The sequence below is a fragment of the Sceloporus occidentalis genome, unplaced genomic scaffold, assembly GCF_023333645.1.
Source record: "Sceloporus occidentalis isolate IW3139 unplaced genomic scaffold, rSceOcc1.0.p SCAF_25, whole genome shotgun sequence".
Taxonomy (NCBI): Eukaryota; Metazoa; Chordata; class Lepidosauria; order Squamata; family Phrynosomatidae; genus Sceloporus; species Sceloporus occidentalis.
In genome coordinates this window covers 6,079,002-6,101,421 of record NW_028317005.1, presented here as the reverse complement: position 1 = coordinate 6,101,421, position 22,420 = coordinate 6,079,002, and positions in this window count along the sequence as shown.

The following is a 22,420-nucleotide window of genomic DNA, read 5'->3' as shown; positions in this document are numbered from 1 at the left end:
ATCTCAATATGCGTTCCAGTTGTTTTCCTGTTATTGACCTCGGCTATTCCTCGACATTCCTGCTCTCCGGTATCCTGACCTCGGCTATTCCCACGACATTCCAGCTCTCCGGTATCCTGACCTCGGCTCTCTGGACCATCCTTTGCCAGTTCTACCTGACTTCGGTGTCTCCTTAGTACGCTGTGACGTGACAGATATATAGTGGAGTGGTTTTTCTCAGTTGATTTTGTTGTGTGGGTATTTACAAATGCAAAATATGTTTCTTGTCAGATTTCTCCCCTTTTTATGTTTTATTCATATTAAATGATGGGCTATTTATGCAATATTTATATAGTATTAAAATAGCCCTCCTTATCTTGAAAAAAAACAAAACAATATCATATGTGTTGGTGAAGTGAATTCAAAGTTGAAAGTTCATGGAGCTAAAAGTTGAAAATACCAAATTACCTTTTAGGCACTAATTCAAAGTCAAAACATCAGTGAAAGAAAATTCTAATTTCTCTTAGATCTCTTGCTGCTTGCCAATGAATGACAGCTTTTGGGAAATAGTGACTGTTAATTATCTTATACAGCTTGTTTGGATTTGGTGTTAATTGATTTTCTTTTCAGTACATTTTGGTCATATAATGAAAAAAAATGTTACATTAAATAGCATGTTAATTTGGTACAAGTGAAATATTCTCAGCTTGATTATCTGTAGCTACATGTTTAGATATTGTAGAAGTCTCATGGTAATACACTATTATGTATTAAATCAATTAACATGCTTAGACAAGATCAAATTCACTGTAAGGCTACTCTGTTCACAATATTAGTTTCATGTCTGACTCATTTATTGAATCAAAATTTAGAAATAGATCATCCCTTATTGATACAGTTGCGTGTCTTTAATGGTGGGTTTATCATGTTTCAATGATACAATCGGGCCACTGACTCCACATGAACTTCACCATAATGAAATTGTCCTCACTCACCACTCACCCTGTGTCTCATTTCTCCTTAATCGTTGTAATCTTACAGAGCAGCATTTATTAAGATGTATTCATGCTATTGTTACTTTTGCATAATATTAAAAATTGTTAAGTATAATCAGAAAACATGAACAGAATATTCAAGATTGTGATTAATAGTGTTAAATGATGTTGTGATGTAAGCATCAAACACATTTGTATTGTGTTAATTCCTACATCTTCCACAAAACATATAAAAAGAATTAGACAATGATACTAAAGCCCCAAAATTCTGTAATTAAAAAGATGCTTTGCAGTCTGCACCATCATTTCATGTTCATTGTTTGAACAGCGCGCTACTTACCTGTTGCATCTTTAAGTCAAATTGTTATGTTATATACTATATGTTGTTCTATCTACCCATTGTACACCACTACCAAATATGATGGCTATATAAAACAATAAATAAGTAATACATAATATCGCAAAGAGATATAAACATGGCAATACTTGGGACAGTGACACAAGTGATCTTGGCACTGAGCAACACATGTCTTGTGCCTAAGGATGAACTCAAATTTAGAATGTTTAATGAATTAGGAAACATTTTTCCATAGACATATGAATTGTTGAGAACTATATATAATTTTTTAACATTATAAAAATATATTAAACTTTTTCAACATTATAGCATTATACTGTATATTGGAATGAATAAATGATAAAAACGTAATGAAAATATATTTTTATGTTCCAAAATAATTTTTTATATATATATATATATATATATATATATATATATATATACGGTATATAAAAAAAACAAAAAAAATCAGTTGTTTTTGAAAACTTTTTCTTCTGTGGAACTATGACCAAAGTGAGAAAAACATTATAGTTTCCTTCCCTGAAAAAGGCAAGAGAAACAGCAAGTAAATGTACATTCTAAGAAAAACTGTTAAATATCATCTGAATTCCTGTGTAAGTGCAAAACAGAACACTGAACAGAATTACAAAACAAATGGATACCCTATACCCTTTACAACAGATGAAAGATTCCCTTTATATGATATACAGAATTTTCCTCACTGGTTCTTTTGTAAAAAAAAATTTGGCTACTGCTTTATACCCACTGTTGACAATAATTGGCTCCAAACCTTGGAAACCATGGCAACAGTGGTAGGCAAAAGAAACTCTGTTACTGAGCTCTCATAGTATCGTCGTTGGTGATGGTACTGCCTTGAAAAAATATTCTGCGGAAAACTTCAGTTCCTATGATATATATTTGTTAGTTTGCTTCATTTTGCTTCATCTTTTGCATCATTTTGGTTTTATATATGTTGATTATATTCTACTAAAAGGTTATAAAATATGAAAAAAATATTTTTCCTTTTTCCTATTTTTGCAACCAACCTTCCAAAAGATGTGTGTATATATATATATATATATATATATATATATATATATATATATATATAGCCATACTAGGGGATTCAGACTTAAATCATTGCAGTAAAATACTTATCCTGCTGACCAACACTATCTGCAAAAGCTTTGTTGATTGGTGGCCCACAGAAATGCCAGGGCAGGAGTTAAACTGGAAAAGAGATCAGATTGTGGAAGTTGGTAGCTAATACAGCAAGCTGACGGTTTTAATTCATTTGGCCCTTAATATAGCTTTGAATTAGCAAATATAGTAATTACAAGATTTAAATAGAGGGGTATTTAACCCAGCTGTCTGCCCAAGTTTGCAGACAGCTAGGTAGACAGAAATGCACAATGGATTAAAAGTTTGTCAATAAGACACATTTTATGAGAGCCTCATTATTGAAAAAGAAAGGCAAGATGCTGCTCTCCTCTGAACGGTTGATTGCCAAGTGTCAAGGCCCCATCACTGATCGTTGGTTCCTCAAGTCCAGGGAGGCACTGGACAGTAGTCTTTCATGCCCTTTGGCATCTACCAGGTAGCATACACACGCATCTTCTACCCACATGGGCATTCGTTTGTCATGACTTTCATGGCATCTCTGTGCTTTCACTCCATGTGTTGCCTATCATCATAAGATTATTTTCATTTACATTTCTATGCCTTTTCCTCGACTCAAACCTGACTCGCTTCCACTTCATCACCCTTTTAGTGAGCTTTGGTATCAATTGTTTTGGTGTTTTTATTCCGATATTATTTCTCTGGCATTTGGCCTCAGCATGTTGTCTACAATAACTTAGCCTGTCCCAAACCTTTTTCCTATGTCTGCTTTTCGTCAGCCAGATGAGATGGAGGACAGTTACAGATGTTGAGATGATTTGTCCACTAAATAAGTACAATATTTAGTACAATCTAGTATTATCTAGTGAAAATAAACCCTTCACATATAAAGTTTCTATTTATGTTTCGACTGAACAAGCAGGAAATAAATGGCAGAATGCCCCAAGTTATGTGATTTATAAATTGACAGGTAAACGACAGCATGACAGTCAGCTCATTGACTGTTTGTCTACTGCATTCGGATGGTATTTTTTATTGATTGACTTGGCTGCAGCTTACAATTATATATTCAGATATATATATATATCTTTCTATTGTATGGCAGATATTTTAAATGGCTGATTAGGATATCTTTTAGAATACTCCTGATTATTCTTCTCTCAACGCACAAAAGGCAAGTTCTGTCAATAATCCTAAATACTGTATTTTCTGTGATAGCAGACTTTTGTGAAGGAAATTGTTACCTAAATTCGCTTAGTGCCTAGGATTCAAATGCAACCAAAAATGGAATTAATAATTTGTATCCACATTATAATGCTTCTAATTATTTTATTGTTTTGAGGAATTTTATTCTAAAAACAACACGAAAGATGCTTGGGGTCAGCAACTGTTGATGTTTATATATGCCAATAAGTAGCTGCCACCAGCTTTCCTTGACTCTGCAGCATAATTTAATTAGTAGCTCATCATAGAATATAATGCTAAACCAGGTTGCTAAATGATGGTTAATTTTTTAAATCAGCCCGATATAAAGGGAGGGCGAGGTCTCTTCATGACTTCTGTTTTACTACTCCCTCGCAAACAGCGGCATTACCACGCTTAGCGAGTATCTATACTTGGGTTGCAGGAGTTCTCTCTTCAATGTCGGCTGGAGATATATGCACAAATGTTTCAAGGAGCGGATATGGATCTTGACTGCCGTTGGTACCAACTTTCAGTTTCAACGTTCGAAGGCCTGTTGTCTAAGGCCTTAGGCAGATAATTGGCTAAGCTCTTGCTTTGGGGTGGCAGCCACCAGGATTTTGGTTGGTCCCTGGGAAGAAAGCGCAGCTTAGCGGACCAGGCCCATGTGTGAGTGTGGGGGAGTGTATGAATGTATGTGAGATTTTTGAGGGGTGGCGTTTTTAGGGATCTCTATATAAGGTCTGTGCCCCCCCCATCAACCATTTTGCTGATAACGGCTTAGGAGCAGATTCAATTTGTTTATTGAACTAATGTTCTTTTCTAGTCACAGCAGGTGGTGTTGTCCTTGCCAGTAGAGGCTGGAACAGGTGTTTAACACAAGGATGGTAGTTGGGCGGATCCCTCCTCTAGCCTCTGGTAATGTGTTTTGTATGGTCATGCCCACTGAGCTAAAGGGCAGCTGGTGGCTGGCACTATTTGGTTATAAGGCCAGGAATTTAGGCCTATGGTTGTTGGGGAGAGGGTCTGCACAGATAAGTTTAGGTCAGTATAAATCCATCTTGACAAGGATGAGTTTTTTGAGTTTGTGGTTAAATATTGTTGTTATATTATTGTTACCTTATTGTTAAATTATTTACTTTAATTTGAAGAAATAAGTGGCCAGTGTTTATCCAAAACAAAGTGTGGTGTCTGTTAATTTGGGTGCAGGGTTGTGTTGGGTGGTGGTAGGGAATACATGGTACCCACTACCTTTACACATGGCTTCGGGAACCAAAATAAGACTGCTAGCAGGTTCAGTTCTTTCGTCCCCTGATTAGATTTATTACTTACATGAGCCAATGGTCCGTTAGAAGTCGGATTTCTGAGCGGATTGTATTAGTCAGAGTTTACATTCAGAATGTGTTGCCACAATAGAAGGCCAATTATGAAATTTTTATCAATAAAAAAATAATATTCTTGAAGCCTGTACCTGCAATCTAATGGCACTAATTGTAGCCCATAGAAGTAAAAGTCTGAATAAAATTCATAAAGAGGTTGAAAAAGTAAATGATAAACTGCATGCAGACTCATTCAGCTGTTATGAAAAATAATAACCTAATTAGAATTTTAGGACAAAAAGGGAAAAAACTAAAAGCTCTCACAAACCCTATGAGAAATCTTTGATAAGTGAAACATCACCAAATAGAGCAGTAACTAACTCACAAAGCCCTCTAATGTCAAATATATATCAAATTATTTCTTGATTGGGTGATATCTCTCGGTTTTTAGATCAGGACCTATTACTAATGTTACATCACAGAGAATAATAAAGAAACAGAGATAAGGACAATTAAGCCCAGATCTAGAGGAACAAGAGTCGACTAAAAGATACACAGACACAAAAAAGATAAATAAAGTTTCTATAGTTTCTTCCACTGGTATTTTAATTTATCTAACACAATATTAAGCCAACAACAAATCTAAGTGTTAAGTAAAGGGATGAAATTGGTCACTACAAATCCCTTTAATTTATTCTCTGTATATGCAGATGTTAATAAATTGTGAGAAAAGAAAAGGTTTTATACTTTAACGCCTCCAACAAATTATTTACAGACTAACCAGTAAAATGATACTTATGTAAGAACAAATGTAAAAATTAAATTAATCTATTTCAGAGATTGGGAGAGCCAGCATTTTGGATGAAAAACTTGAGCTTTTAGTTCAGTTTTCATCCATTTTGTGGTGGGGGGGTGTCCTCGTTTTTGGACATTTGTACGAATTGATGAAATTTGCAAATTTCATTAAGTTGACAATTGGTATGAATCCTAATGCACAGGTCTTATACCTTTAATAAAATTTTGACACCCTATTTCAAAGAAAATTTGTAAAAGATACCCATATGAAGCTATAATTACACATTTTTACAATTTTCTGTAAAACACATATGAAAGATAACAGAGTATATCTACCAGGCACCTGGCTCAGGGAACTCTTGTTTATGGTCTCTGCTAGTCACTAGAGCTTGGAAGGTGGACTTAAGGGGAGTAGCTATAAAAGGGGGTACTGGGAGTTAAGGCCTTCCTTTTCCTCTAAAATTTTCTGTGGCGAGTTCCCCTCCTGTCCGCCCATATATCAGTCTAAGGTTAGTGGTTGTTTCTGGGGGTGTTTTGTTGGAGTCAGTTGTTGTCAAGTTGCATGGTTTGGATCTCAAGTTTAAGAACTATTCTGTTATGAAGGATGTTATGGGGCTTTTTTCCACAGGTAGGGTCACAAACTGGTTGAAAGTACTGATCTCACCTGCTGGGGTAGTTTACTGCTTGTGGGAAAAAATCTGTAATGCCAACATCTAAAGGCTCCAGGTCTCCAGATAACAGAAACTAATTGAAACAAAAGTCTCTGTAAATGCTAACCTATATTAATGTATACAACATTGTATTTAATGTTCAAGCAGAATAAATATTTGCAATTAAAGTGACTTGGAAATCATCACCTTAGCTCACCACAAATACTTATATGAGTTATCATTGAAAATATATAGAGCTGCTTTCACACTGCATGTTTTTATCACAAGTTAAGGTGACAAATGGTCACAATCAAAGCTCAGAATAAAATGTGATAAGCAAATGCACACAATACTATTTATGTTGCACTTAGTATTTTTAGATCTCATGTGATAAAGTGAAAAAGGAAAAAAAAAAATAAAGCCACAAAATGAATGAAGTTTGAATGACATATGTAGGAAGTTAAGAATTTATGAGCCTTAACTTATTGAATGTATAGGCACTCTTTAACCATCTGCAGTGAGTTTCAATTGTGCAACCTTACATACCTTGATATTGTTACAAGCAGTGATTTCACCAACTATTGAAGACATATGATTCTACTATATATATCCATAAATATAGAAACTGCCTATTGAAAACGGTTTAATGAATATTTTGTATATATAGTACCGGTATATATATTTGACTAGCACAACAAAGTGGCACAATAGTGTAAGTTTCTGAGGGTAGCGTTATTGTAGGGATCAGCAGTTTCTACTGCTCCAGTGGACAGTGGTGGTGTGCAGTGGCATCGCTACAGGGGGGGCAAGAGGGGGGAATTGCCCCCCCTAGGTTGCCCCCCCTGCCGAATTTGGAATAAAGTCGCAATGCAACTTTAAATCCCATCTTTTTTTTTTTTTTTATGCCTCCACGAGGCCTCTACCTCCGTCGCGGTGCTGGCATTTCATGCTGAGCGCCGAAATATGACGCAGCAGAGAAGGAAGACAGAAGCCTCGTGCTCCCGTCGCTGGACCTAAAGAGGAGAGAACTACAAAGGGAGGAGGGTAGATAGTGAGTAGGGAAAGGGGAGGGAGAGGGGGTAGAAAGTAATAAGGGAAGGAGAGGGGACAGATATTGAGGAAGAGGGTAGTAGGGAAAGGGGAGGGAGAAAGGGTAGAAAGTGATAAGGGAGGGAGAGGGGGGTAGATAGTGAGGAAGAGGGTAGTAAGAATATTTAAATAAGTAAAGAGTGTGAATTAATGTGGATGCATTGTGTGAATGAGGAAGAGCATGAGTTAATATGTGGATGAATTGTCTGAATGAGGGAGAGCATCAGTTAATATGTGGGTGAATTGTCTGAATGAGGGAAAGCATGAGTTAATGTGAGGATGAATTGTCTGAATGAGGGAGAGCATGAGTTAATGTGTGGATGAATTGTCTGAATGAGGGAGAGCATGAGTTAATGTGTGGATTAATTGTCTGAATGAAAGTGTGAATTAATGAGTGACTGTAAAATTGTTTGTACAGCATTGGCTCGAATATAGGCCGCACTTTTTTCCCCCACTTTAACTCTTTGAAGTGCATCCTACTCTCCGATACGCTGAGACAGCCTCCCCTGCCAGGGGGGTATAAACGACAATGCAGTGTGAAAAATCCATCCTGATGTAGACGTCTGTGACGTAGATTGTGCCCATCTGTTTGTGTGTTTTTGGTTATCAGTGTAGCAGAGCCTGTCCTGGGGTGTGTGTGTGTATAGGTGTTGGTGTGGCAGAGCCTGTCCTGGTGTGTATTTGGGTGTTGGTGTGGCAGAGCCTGTCTTGGTGTGTGTGTTTGGGTGTCAGTGTGTCAGAGCCTGTTCTGGTGTGTGTGTGTTTGAATGTGGGTGTGGCAGAGCCTGTCCTGCTCTGTGTGGGTGTCTGTGTGGCAGAGCCTGTCCTGGTGTGTGTGTGTGTTTGGTTGTCTGTGTGGCAGAGCCTGTCCTGGTGTGTGTGTCTGGGTGTCGGTGTGACAGAGCCTGTGTTGGTGTGTGTGTTTGGTCATCTGTTTCCTGGTACTTAACTTACAGTAGGAATTATTTAATTTATATTTATCCAGAGATAAAATGCCCTCCTGAAGTTGTAGTGACTTCAGGGGACAAAATGTTCAAGGCCCTGAAATCGTTTATTGGAAAAGTTATTTATTGTGTTATAATATTTATTTCAAGGATTAGTCGCACTCAATTGTGGCTTCAGGCTTCCCATGTTGAATGATCAAGTATTATTTTAGTCCAAAAACAAAAGTATAATTCCATAGCACATTACTTGGCATTGCGCATAATAATTATTAGAAATGGGTTTTTGTGCCAAATTTGACCGTTTTATCAATACGTCCAAATAACAAACAAACAAATGCAACATTGGATGGAAAAAAAACAAAACACGAATGTGCGCAATATTCGTTCATTTTTTCCGTCACTGTGGCTGCCATTTTACCTGCACTAAGAGGAGGGACATTGAGTAAGCTGATATTCGTTTGTCCAATCAGCTCACTCCTGTCATATCATGCTGAGGGCTTGTTCAACGGCTTTGCTGCATCTTTCATAGATGGGATGAATGATTATTTTCCCCTGGGCCAATCAACCCTTAATTTCAGACATGTTTAATATTAAACAGCCTTCTTTCACTGACTTGGCTGTCTCATCAGTTAACCACAAATGCCAAGCAACATGACACTGTCCTTCATGTATTTGCTTTTAGCTTGTTATGATGGAGTAGAGAATCTTGTACACATGAAAGTACAGTTGCCAACTGCCATAAATATATTCATAATAACCAAGGGGTGGCTTCCAGCCTTTTGGCTTGAGGTTAAATTAGAAGCCCAATACAACATAATTAAAGAAAGAAAACTCAAGTAAAGCAACTAAAATAACTACTGATTTATGTTTTGTACATGTTGCCAAAAGGGTTTCTACCATCAAAAGTATAGTCATCATAGAATCTGTTATCATAGGATTATGAATGACATCATAACATGATGCTGTAAGTCTACATAACATTTGTTTTTTAGGAACTTTTGTTAACTTGGCCACAATAAAGTAGCACTTTCAAGAATATTTTCTTATTTCTCCAATGCACCAGGTCAAACCAAGTAGATGCATAATCAATGTGACAGAAAATCTTTCTGACATAAGATTTTTCCATTGGGCAAAGGGGACATCTGCCAGGGACCAACTAATCTCAGGAGCCCATTTTTTTCACCATATCCGAGTGATTGCTTGTTACAAGTAGTTTTGAATAATACAAAAAAACTTCAAGCTCTTCAAGTTTTTTCTTGGTGGTTTTCAATTATTTTCGAATCCTTTAGTCTAAAAGAGCTTGCAATCGGCCATCTATCGGTAATTTTTTATAACTAGATTAGTCTCACATATATCCAGTAATAAAACTATATAAACTAATCCACTGAATGCATTATTATTATTAATCAAAAATATGCCAAATCTATTTCATCAGTATATTTTTTTCCATGACTCTGATCTGTGGGAAAATATAGATCAAAATCTTAAAAGGTATATTGGCAGGAAGCATCTCTAGATTTTTGTAACACATACTAGTTTTTAATTACAGGTCAGAGAATAACATTTGATTCATATAAAGGGGAGGTCATGTCCTAGACCATCATTCTGCCTGTTCTGTTTTTCTTCATATAGCCCGAACACTATCAATTATATTCTTGTGTGATGTAGGCTGAATACACTCCAATGATCAGCATACACATCTTGCTAAATGCCACATCCTAATTTGTGCTTTTAGCTGGAGGGGAAGCAGAATGATTTCTCTAGTAATCCTAATCATTACCAGTCTATTTTTCCAGATCTTTTTATTTTTAATCATGAAGAGACTACCATTATATTTAAAAGAATTTTACAGTAGAATCTTCAAAGTACATTTTAACATTATATTTTCCCATGCAATTTTATGGAACTGAACAGTGTCCCAATACAGACACCAATTGATTTGGCACTAATTAGATGGAAGTTAAATTAGTTGTAATTAGCTTTTAGATTTTGACCTCTTTCTCCCAGAGTGAAGTTGCAATATGGGTTTTTAAAATTAATTTCTTATTTTTATACTGAAGATCATTCACATACGTAGATATTTAATATACTGAATCTTAATGATTTATAAATAAAATGCAATATGTTCATCCTAGGAAATGCCCTGTATCTGTTTATATGTCAGCTTCAAAATAATTTTAAAACATGATCTTGTGTTTCCCATTGTCCTCCTATACCATGTAAATCCCCAATAGCCCTCTCAAGCCATGTAAGTACCCAATAGCCCTATGATTACAATAAGTACTTAGTTTGTCATTTTTAGGCCAATGAAGTACCCTGGAGACCATTATGAAAAATGAAATTACTTCATATCTAGAATAACACAAATATAATCTTACATACATATTTTATCCAGTTTTGTAAATATTTTCCTAACAGGACCTTAATGAATCTGAAAATGCATAGCTGCCAACGATCCTGACTTTGCAAAGACAGTTTTATTTCCTGGCTGGCAGCATCCCCAGCAAGTGTCCCATGGTAAAGATGGGGTATTTTGTGGGCAGAACACCCACTGATATCATGCCATTGTCCACATAATGTGTGCATAAGGTGTAAAACACATATAACATGTCCTTGAGTGAGAATCAATTTGTTAAAGCCACATCCTGCCTGAAACTGCCATAGATCCTTTTACCGTATTTGCTCGATTATAAGATGACCCCCCAAAATCTGAATATTAACTTATGAAAAAAAAGAAAAAGCCTGAATATAAGACGACCCTATAGGAAAAAAGTTTTACCAGTAAATGTTAGTTCATGTAAACCATGTGAACAATTGTTTGTTAATAAAAGCGGAGGTATAAGGCATTTCAGGAGACAGAGTGGCGTATAGAGGGTTAAAAGGCATTTCTGGAGGCAGAGTGGCATTAAAGGGGTTAAAAGGCATTTCACAGAGCACTCTGCCTCCAGAAATGCCTTACACCCCCCATTTAACACTCCCTCCCCCTCCCTCCTCCGCTTGAGCGGAAGTTGTCTACGCGAATCGCGTAGAGCTCTACACCAGGGGAGGGCTGGCAGCCTAAGGCCTGGGGGGCAAGTCAAGTGAAGTGGCTTCGCCCACTCGCACTCACCTTTCACCCCTCACGCTGCTCCCATCACTATGCGGCCATCAGGCTGCTGGAAAACTTATCTAAACGGCCGCTGGTTGCTGATGCCACCGGCCGGAGCTACTTTAATCCTTTTTTTTATTTATTTAATATGCCGGATCGGCTTGCCATATTAAAAATAATTAAAGTATTAAAGTAGCGCCGGCCGGCAGCATCAGCACCCAGCGGCCGTTTAGATTCGATTTCCAACAATCTGATGGCCGCATAGTGATGGAGCAGCGTGAGGGGTGAAAGGTGAGTGCGAGGGGGCGGAGCTTTCACCCCTCACACTGCTCCCATCACTTGGCGGCCATCGCATACGGCCGCTGGGTGCTGATGACGCCGGCCGGCGCTGCTTTAATACTATTTTTTTTTTCATTTAATAGCCGATCCGGCTTGCCATATTCAATTTTAAAAAAAAGTATTAAAGTAGCGCCGGCCGGCGGCATCAGCACCCAGCGGCTGTTTAGATTAGATTTCTACACGCTGCCCGGACTAAGCACCGGGGACTCAGAAGCACCGGTAAATTGGGGGGGGGCATAACACAGGAGGATCCAGGTCCCCTGCATCTGAGTCCCCGGTGCTTGGTCTGGGCAGCATGTAGAGCTCCACGCGAATCGCATAGAGCTCTACACGCTGCCCGGACTAAGCACCGGGGACTCAGAAGCACCGGTAAGTTGGGGGGGGGCATAACACAGGAGGATCCAGGTCCCCTGCATTTGAGTCCCCAGTGCTTAGTCCGGGAAGCGTGTAGAGCTCTACACGCAGCCCGGACTAAGCACCGGGGACTCAGAAGCACCGGTAAGTTGGGGGGGCATAACACAGGAGGATCCAGGTCCCCAGCATTGCTGCGGGGGATCTGGATCTTAGTCTCATAATCAGACCTATTTGAGGTCTGATTATAAGACGACCCTGATTATAAAATGAGGGGTATTTTTCAGAGCATTTGCTCTGGAAAAAACCTCATCTTATAATCGAGCAAATACGGTATATTAAAAGGCCTGGCCCCAGCAAGTAGTTAAAAAACCTGCGGTCTTTTTTTTTTTTAGGAGTATTAAGTTTCTGCATCTCAGAAGGTCCCATTATTTTAACTCTGCACTCGTTTGTCTCCTTTTCTGTCCTTAAATCACACTGCGGATTAAACAGTTGCCTTGGAAACACATGGTGTTTCAGTCACATGTTATCAATCAACTTAAAAGTAACTTTTTTTTTATCTACTGCGAGGATGTCTTTAAGTATGTTTAATGTTAATGGTGTGAAAGCAACATGTCACCTGAAAAAAGAAGGGTAAAGGAGCAGAAAAACATTTACTTTGACATGCAAGCAATTAGCCATTAGGCTTTTCATGGGTAGGATAGTAACTGAAATGATACTAAAACAATTTTTGTGGCAATTAAATAAAAAATGTACTACATAGCACCATAGCAGAACTTCATCATCATATATGTATATGTGTTATTATTTACTATTACATTTAAATACCATCCTATAGACACATTTCATTAAAAAAATCTCAGTCCAGAGGACGAAAGATTATAAATTGAATCTAAACTCAGACAGCCTTCTTCAATTCATGCATACTCTTATATATATATATATATATATATATATATATATATATATATATATATATGGTATTAATAATTTATTAAAAATGCCCTCTCTTATGGAATCTTATCTTCTAAAAACCAACACATTACAAGTTATTTCTCAACAAATATATTCCAACACAGGTCCCTAATACCATAATACAGAGTTATCCTTTCTTTTTCTTAAATGGTTTGAAAACCACAGACCTTTTAGACATAAAAACTACAATGGATTGCAACAGTTTTACAGTTAAAAAATAATCTTGTAGCAAATGAGGAAATTGCTTCCATAAATGATATGGAAACTAATAAAACCCCCAAATCATTCATTGAATATGTGTTTCATTTTATATTCAGACATCTTTTCATCTTCCTACCACACACACAATCATTTTGATACATATATATTTTTTGGCAGAACACTGTGTACACATTCTGCGATTTCTAATTATGGTTTTGCATTGCTAAACTACTCCGTCTTAATTTATTAATGAAAAACAAATTTACTAATTTTCTTGCAATCTGTTTCCATGTCAGTTGTTTTTTATTGTTCCTGGAACAAGGGAACACCATATTTGTACAGACAGGATGGAGTGGCAATGTTTGACACCTGATGTCTGTGATCAAACAGGATGTTTTGGATATACAGTATGCTATACTGTGTCTGATGTAAACCCAAATTACACAAATATACCATATTGGCTTGATTATAGGCCGCACCCGATTATAAGCCGCACCCTCCTCTGTGGTGCTGCAAGGGATCTGGATCCTAACCCTGCTGCTTGCCCGCAGCAGGGCTAAATGAAAAAAAAAAACACCCGGCAACCGGAACTGCACCCCCACTTTAAAGACTCGAAATGGGGGGGGCAGCAAAAATCCTTGCACCAGCCCTGCATTCAGCCAACAACTGGATATCCAGTGCCCCATACTATGTTTCTATGGTCACCTAGTTTGTGGACAGGCACATAGAGACACAGACTGCATGTTGCTTTGTGTGTGGCTTTCTTGGCCAGTGCTACACCAGGTATCTGCCTGATGTGCCAGATGTCCAGTCCTGGCCTGACCTTAATAGACAATTACATAAATTTAACCTTATGACCCAATTAATTCCTTATGTTACAGAGCAAGGAACCACTCATAAAGCTTAGAGTTCAGCACAAAGTCTGTATTAGTATTCTCCTTATCCTCATAATGGCAAGCCATAACACCTTGCCTTGGCATTATTACTAATTTACTAAATCATGTTTCCTGCTTTGGTGAGACATAAAATAAGGTAGATTTACCTAACTACGAACCATATACTAGTAAGCAAGATCTGACCGTCATTTAAAGAAGAAAGTATTATATTGTTTTTTGGGTAATGCATCAATTGTGTTTTATGTTCCCTACAAAGTATAAGATAGTTTTACACTTCACAAAGTAATCATGTCCAGCAAAACTACAGGATGGCCTGTAATTTCAAGTAACTGATGCCTTCCTTATCCTTCCTGCCCCCTTAAGGACAATGGGCGGTCCCTAAACCCATTGAAAACAATGCATTTTGAGCTCGTACATGTACGGGCTTTGTCATTAAGGGGTTAATACAGCCTTAAAGGAGGCTTCTGCTCTGTTGACATAACTAAGGTTGAATTACTGTACCCCTGTTTTTTGAAGATTGGATTCATTTTTGGTACCATACCATAATTTATCATTTGGATATTTGGTTTCTCATACTAGAAGCTAACATGGTTTAGTTAGATAGCCGTGTAGCTGTTTTAGGCATCCACTTATATGCCCCAACACACAGATGCCCATCAATTAAGCCTATGCTTACATTTAATTGTTTGATTATGCTACACTTTTTCTCTGTAATCACTCTAAGCATTCTTTTGGAATTAATTAAAGCTTTTTTTGGACTCATTTGTTTCTTACAGCCCTTCTACAAAAATCTTTCAAGGTGAAACCCCCTAAATATTTGAAGGTGTCTAAGACTAAATCTGTAATTAACTCACATTTAGCATGCAAATTTCTTACGGATTGTGCTCACCATGCAGTGAGGCATATATGGCATGGGTTTCATTCTTTATTATTAACTGCCAATTAACACTTAATCGCACTTAGAAACAAAGCACCTGCACATTTAGCTTTAAAATACCTCAAATCAAAAAGTCCTAACTCCTAACTTAAGAAAATATTTTTGGACCAGAATTCCAGTGACTACAAGTTAAGCAATCTGAGTCAATTGTCACAGTCATGTTATCTTACACACATTTTCATGTGCTCCCTTTTGCAAATTTATAGAGGGATTCTGGAGAATCCCCCATAAGAATCTGAGGGGGGCTAACATATGGAAAAAGTGGTCCCATGGAGCCCCATTACCATTTTGGACTTGATATAGATATACTTTGTGTGCCCTTTAGTGGACAAACATATTTAAATAATAATATGTAGAGCCATAAAGTCTTTCAGAAACTCATGGTCCCTTCTTCAGATATAATAGTAAAGCTGAAGAAAGCACCTATGTGATCTTCAAAGCTCATGTGAAGCGGTAGAGTTTTCAATATGAAAATGCATATTCACAATACTTTTTATTTTATAATGACAGCTTATGGTTTCAACGCAGATAACATTTTAAGTCTAAAGAAACATAACGGCAAAGAAAAATGAATTAATGTTTCATGTTTTGCCTTGAGGTAGCACTTGCTGTTGGTGTTTTCTTTAAATAAATTATATTGTCCTACCCAAATGTTAGCATTTAGACATGGTAGGCAGTAGGCACTATTTATATGCATGCAATATATAGCTGCAAATTTATTATTTAAACAGTTATAATCAAGATCTGACACGAAATCTCAGCTCTGACAAAAATAAAATGATACTGAAAGTGTGAAACAGATAGGTGAGTTTCTATGTTTATGTCAGTTTAATGATAGTTCTCTGTAAATAATGGATCATCTGTTCTCATCTCTATATTAGTCCACTCAGTCTATGACTTTTAAGTGCATTCTAAATCTATTATGTGTATTATTCCAGAGGACCCATGAGACTTACAAGACTTGAATTCGTACAAACTTGTATTTTCACGATTTAAATACTGTACGTACCAGTCTCTGAAAATTAGGGCGGTCCCCGAAGAAACTTCGAAGATGAGGAAAAGAAGAATAAAGATCTCAGGGGTCCTGTGGACCTCCAGTTACTTCTACTGGTAGGGTATTCCACATATCCACCAACCCTGTAGTGAAGAAAATCTTCCATACAATAAGAAAAACATTAAATAAAAGTACAAATTTCAGGAAGAGCATAATAATTTGCAAATAATTAACTATTTTAGTTTCAGTAAAAAAAGCTTTGTATTTAATTTACCTCTACAGACAAGCAAGGCGTATATTATAATTTAGAGCAGTTTTGTTGCAGACACTGTCTCACATACTGACTCCGCTCCTCCTCCCCTTTCCCTGACAGCATGGTCTCTGCATATGCCAAGATATCAGTGGAGAAAGGCTGGAGAAAGTAAGTGAGCTAGTGGGGGGCAGATACAAGGCAGGGTGAGTGCAGGGGCACAGAAAGCACTGGGGACAGAGAGAGTTGTATTTTTGCCCCCCAAATGTATTTTCTGAAATTTAAAAAAGCCCCCAAGTTTTATCTGAAACAAAAAGGCAGATAATGACATGTATTTCCCAAAAACAAATTAGTAAAAAGCAAAACAAAACTTGTCCAAAATGGTTTTGGACTTCATGCACAAGTCTAATACAATCCTTAGTAGCTATCCATTTTTTATATGTGCCGGTATAATTAAACAGAGATTTGGGTTGCTAACCTCAGGTAACATAGTAACATAGTAACATAGTTCATAAGGTTGAAAAAAGACCAAAGTCCATCAAGTTCAACCTATATACATATTGTGTCCCTACTGTGTTGATCCAGAGGAAGGCAAAAAACCCTTATGAAGCAGATGCCAATTGCCCCATACCAGGGGGAAAATTCCTTCCCGACTCCAAATATGGCAATCAGAATAAATCCCTGGATCAACGTTCTGTCCCTATTAATCTAATATCCATAACTTGTAATATTATTGCTTTCAAGAAACACGTCCAGGCTCCTTTTGAACTCTTTTATTGAGTTTACCATCACCACTTCCTCTGGCAGAGAGTTCCATAATCTCACCGCTCTTACTGTAAAGAACCCCCGTCTGTGCTGGTGTAGAAACCTTCTTTCCTCCAGCCGTAGAGGATGTCCCCTTGTTATAGATACAGTCCTGGGTATAAATAGGTCCTGGGAGTGATCTCTGTACTGTCCCCTTATATATTTATACATAGTTATTAAGTCCCCCCTAAGCCGTCTTTTTTCCAAACTAAATAACCCCAATTCTGATAATCTTTCTGGGTACTGTAGTCCTCCCATTCCCCTTATTACTCTGGTTGCCCGTCTTTGAACCCTCTCCAGCTCCACTATATCTTTCTTGTACACTGGTGCCCAGTACTGTACACAGTATTCCATGTGTGGTCTGACTAGTGACTTGTACAGGGGTAGAATTATTTCCTTGTCGTGGGCATCTATGCCCCTTTTGATGCACCCCATGATTTTATTTGCCTTAGCAGCAGCTGCCTGACACTGGTCGCTACAGGTAAATTTACTGTTAACTAAAACTCCTAAGTCCTTTTCCATGTCAGTCGTCCCCAGTGTTTTCCCATTTAATACATATTCCCAGCCTGGATTTTTCTTCCCCATGTGCATAACCTTACATTTATCTGTGTTGAACCTCATCTGCCACATCCCAGCCCAAGCCTCCAACCTATGCAGATCCATTTGTAATCGTGCGCTGTCCTCTATTGTGTTAACCACGTTACAGAGCTTAGTATCGTCTGCAAAGATTGATACTTTACTATGCAATCCCTCTACAAGGTCATTAATAAATATATTAAAAAGAATAGGACCCAAAACTGACCCCTGTGGTACCCCACTAGCAACAGTCACCCACTCAGAGTATGTACCATTAATAACCACCCTCTGTTTCCTATCACTGAGCCAGTTACTTACCCACATACACACATTCTCCCCCAGCCCAAGCATTCTCATTTTATGTACGAGCCTTTTATGTGGCACCGTATCAAATGCTTTGGAAAAATCAAGATATACGACATCCAGCGATTCACCCCGATCCAGTCTTGAGCTCACCTCCTCATAAAAGCTGATCAGGTTAGTTTGACAGGACCGATCCCTTGTAAACCCATGCTGATATGGAGTCATACACTTATTTTCATTGAGATACTCCAAAATAGCATCTCTTAGGAAACCCTCAAACAGTTTACACACAACAGAAGTTAAACTAACAGGCCTATAATTCCCCGGGTCACTTTTTGTCCCCTTTTTTAATATTGGCACAACATTTGCTATGCGCCAGTCCTGGGGAACAGACCCTGTCACTATAGAGTCCTTGAATATTAGAAATAGGGGTCTGTCTATTACATTACTTAACTCCCTTAGAACGCGGGGGTGAATGCCATCTGGACCTGGTGATTTGTCTATTTTGATTTTTTTTAGGCGGCACTGCACTTCTTCCTGGGTTAGACAGGCGACATGTACTGGGGCATTTATCTCATCCTGCTGTATATTACCTGGCATTTCATTTTCCTCTGTGAATACAGCAGAGAAGAATATATTTAATAGATTAGCTTTTTCCTGATCCCCGTCTATAACTTCTCCCTCATTACTTTTTAAGGGGCCAACGCTTTCATTGTTAACCTTTTTACTATTTATATAGTTAAAGAACATTTTGGGGTTTGTTTTACTCTCTTTGGCAATGAGTCTTTCTGTCTCCAATTTTGCTACTTTTATCTGATTTTTACATATTTTATTTTTTTCCCAATAGCTTTTTAGTGCTTCCTCACTGCCTTCCTGTTTTAGTAGCTTAAATGCCTTTTTTTGCCATTTATTGCCCCCTTTACATTTTTATTTATCCACATTGGTTTTCTCTTGTTCCTGACTCTTTTATTCCCATACGGTATGTACCTTTCACAGTGAGAATTTAAGATATTCTTAAAAATCTCCCATTGAGCGTCTGTACTCTTGTTTTTGAGGACATTTTCCCAATTTACAGTGTTAAGGGCTTCTCTTAGTTGATCAAACTTTGCCCTCCTAAAGTGCATAGTTCTTGTGGCTCCTCTAAGAGTTCCCTTATTGAAGGACAAGTTATAATGCATCATATTGTGATCACTATTTCCTAGATGTCCCCTGACCTGCACATTAGTTACTCTGTCAGGTCTGTTGGTTAATATTAAGTCCAGTAGGGCGCCCCCTCTGGTCGGGTCCTGTACCATTTGGGACAGATAATTATCCTTACTTATAGTCAGAAACCGGTTTCCTTTATGAGATTCACAGGTCTCGGTTTCCCAGTTTATGTCGGGATAGTTAAAGTCCCCCATAATAACCACCTCATTGTGATTAGCTGCCTTGTTTATTTGCTTTAATAATTGATCTTCTGCTGCTTCCATTATATTTGGTGGCTTATAGCAAACCCCGATCAGTATTTTATTATTTTTCTTTCCATATATTTCTACCCATAATGACTCCACATTATCATTTCCCTCACATATATTCTCCCGCAGTGTGGCCTTTAGGCTGGACTTTACATAAAGGCAAACTCCTCCCCCTTTTCGTTTTTTCCGATCCTTCCTGAATAGACTATACCCCTGTATGTTAACCGCCCAGTCATAGCTATCATCCAACCATGTCTCTGTTATACCCACTATGTCATAATTTTCTTCAGACATTATTAACTCCAGTTCGTCAGTTTTATTGGTCAGACTTCTGGCATTAGTAAGCATACAATTTAGAGGTGTATGGTTTTTTTCCCTATGAAGCCTATCCCTATTAACTATTCTAACCCCTCCCTCTGCTCCACCCCCAGGTACATTTATAAGCCCCAGCTCTCTATCTACACTATCTTCCCCTTCTATATTGTAGTTTCCCTCCCCCCCTTTCCCTAGTTTAAACACTCCTCCACCCTTCTGACCATCTTCTCCCCAAGCACAGCTGCACCCTCCCCATTGAGGTGCAGCCCGTCCCTACCGTAGAGCCTGTATCCGACAGAGAAGTCGGCCCAGTTCTCCATGAACCCAAACCCCTCCTTCCTACACCAGCTTCTGAGCCACTTGTTTAGCTCCCTAATCTCCCGCTGCCTCTCTGGTGTGGCACGTGGTACAGGTAATATTTCAGAAAATACTACCTTGGAGGTCCTTGCCTTAAGCTTGCTACCTAAGTCCCTGAAATCATTTTTAAGGACACTCCGCCTCCCTCTCACTTTGTCATTGGTGCCAATGTGCACCATGACTGCTGGGTCTTCTCCAGCCCCTCCCAGTAATCTGTCAACCCGATCCGCGATGTGCCGAACTCGAGCGCCAGGCAGACAACACACTGTTCGGCGATCCCGGTCTTTGTGACAGATCGCCCTGTCTGTCCCCCTAATAATTGAGTCCCCCACTACCAGCACCTGTCTGGCCTGCCCTGCGCTCCTCCTTCCCTCCTTACTGGAGCAGACACCCCTCTGGTGGTCAGAGGCAGTGACTTGCTGCAGTACTGCTAACTCTGAACTAACATCCCCCTCATCTGCCAACCGGGCAAACTTGTTGGGGTGTGCTAGATCAGGACTAGCCTCCCTGGCGCTTTTCCCCCTACCCCGCCTTCTAACTGTAACCCAGCTAGCTGCCTGACTGTCCTGTACCTCCATCCCACTATCCTCCCCCACCTCTACCTGCGAGAGAGCTTGCTCAGTGAGCAGCAGACTCCTCTCCAAGTTGTCAATAGATCTCAGTGTTGCCAGTTGCTCCTCTAGACTCAGGATTTGTGCTTCCAAATGAGCAACCCGCACACATCTCGCACAGCAATATGCACCCTCGAAGCGCTGCTCAAGGATTGCATACATTGAGCAAGATGTACACCTGACTGCATTGTCAAACATGGAGGACATCTTGGCAATGGGGATAGCTCCAATAACTGGCAAAAACAGACAGTAAGGCGCAAAATATATATAAATATATTATATGCAATCACAAGGATTTATACTTTACCCTCCTTCTTGCTTTTTAACTCCTTTTTGCTTTTTAACTCCTTCTTTGCTTGTAACTCCTCACTTAGAGATGTCACTTAGGAGATTCGCCCCAGCTCAGGATTCGCTTGTGTGTCCAAGCTAAATGCAACTGCAAAAAAAGGTACCTTTGGTGGATTAAGTATGCTGTCTCTGCATGCATGGAAAGATTTTTATGTTACCTCCAAACAACCCACACGCTGTAGGTTAACCTTCTACTTTAATTTTCGTTCTACTAAAACATTTAATTTATTTTCCCATTACTTTACAGTCTCTCTGTATCATCACTCATTCTTTATCTTATTGTATTTGCCTCTGCATATAGCACTGCATTTGTTCCTTTGTTTCCTTTAGAAAGTGAGAGCACCTGTAATGCAAATATGACCCTGTTTACTTGTGTATTACTACTGAAAACAGATGCAACAATTTTAACATGTGAATATAAAAGCTAGATCCATCTGCTGTTTGTTTGTCTCAAACAGTTCAAGTTATGTAGCTGTTTTTGCTTTCATTTTAGGATTTGTAAGGGAGTACAAAACAAGAACACCATCTAGCAAAATAATTACTCAGTACTCACACTATTTTATTGGTGCTATTTTAAAGAAAAAAATATTTTTAAAGAAAAAATAAACAGAGGAATGGTAAAACATTATTTTACCTAATACACAGTAATACATGTATTTTAACATTTTTTGGTATCTATTATGCAGTTAGCATTTGTTATATATAAACAGAAATTTGGAAAACCAATAGCCATTTTAAGGTCCCCCTTAATTCATAATGCACCTTACTTATAGATATCCCCCTCTGCTCCCCTGATATGCCACTCTGCCCCCCAGATATACCACTCTGCCCCCCCAGATATACCACTCTGCCCCCCAGGTATGCTTTATGCCCCCTAGAAATGCCACTCTGCCCCTCCCTGATATGTCACTCTACTCTCTTGATATGCCACGCCCACGACTTACCAATGCAGACAACCTCGGCTGCCGGCACTTCCATCGGGGCTTCTATGATGGAGAAAGTTAAGAGAGAAGCAAGTTAAAAATTAAAAAAATTACTAGCCTTAATACAGCATAATAGTAACCAACACATGGCCCACAGAACCAGGGGCAGATTGCCCTATATCAGGCTCCATGGGGTGCTGCTGCTCAATGGGCCCATTTATATTATGGAAGACTGTGGATAGTTGGCACCATATCCCCTTTACAGAGAACTGGGAAATGACAGCAT